The sequence below is a fragment of the Nannospalax galili genome, unplaced genomic scaffold (assembly GCF_000622305.1).
Source record: "Nannospalax galili isolate Female #2095 unplaced genomic scaffold, S.galili_v1.0 scaffold1191, whole genome shotgun sequence".
NCBI classification, from domain to species: domain Eukaryota; kingdom Metazoa; phylum Chordata; class Mammalia; order Rodentia; family Spalacidae; genus Nannospalax; species Nannospalax galili.
This window is the reverse complement of record NW_008330570.1, coordinates 1,732,390-1,733,250: the sequence shown is the minus strand read 5'-3', so window position 1 is coordinate 1,733,250 and position 861 is coordinate 1,732,390.

The window sequence follows — 861 nt, the reverse complement described above, 5'->3', positions numbered from 1 at the left end:
AGAGTAAACCTGACCAAAGACATTAAAGAGCTCTACAATGAAAATTTTAATAAATTTTTAAAGAAAGAAATTGAGGAAGACATCAGAAGATGGAAGGAACTCCCATGCTCATGGATTGGAAGAATTAATATTGTGAAAATGACCATCCCACCAAAAGCCATTTATAGATTCAATGCAATGCCAATCAAAATCCCCATGACATTTTTCACAGAATTGGAAAAAACAGTATCCTAAGTTTCACATGGAAGTACAAAAGACCTCAGATAGCCAAAACAATCCTGAGCACTAAGAGCAATGCCGGGGGGATTACTATACCAGATTACAAGCTCTATTACAGAGCTATAATCATAAAAACAACATGGTACTGGCACAAAAATAGACCCATAGACCAATGGAACAAAATTGAAGACCCAAATATGAGCAAATGCAATTTCAGCCACCTGATATTTGACAAAGGGGCCAAGAACATTAACTGGAGGAAAGACAGCATGTTCAGCAAATGGTGCTGGCAAAACTGGATCTCCACTTGTAGAAGAATGAAACTAAATCCCTATCTTTCACCCTGCACAAAAGTCAATTCCAAATGGCTCAAAGACCTCAGTGTAAAGCCTGAAACTCTGAAACTATCAGAAGAAAAACATTGGGAAAAACCTACAAGATATAGGCATAGGAAAGGATTTTCTAAACCGGACATCAATTGCTCAGGAAACAAGGGCAAGAATTAACAAATGGGACCTCATTAAACTAAAAAGCTTCTGTACATCAAAGGAGACAACCAAGGAAGCAAACAGAAAACCCACAAAATGGGAGAAAATCTTCACCAACGACACATCCGACAGAGGTTTAATAACCTGAATTTAA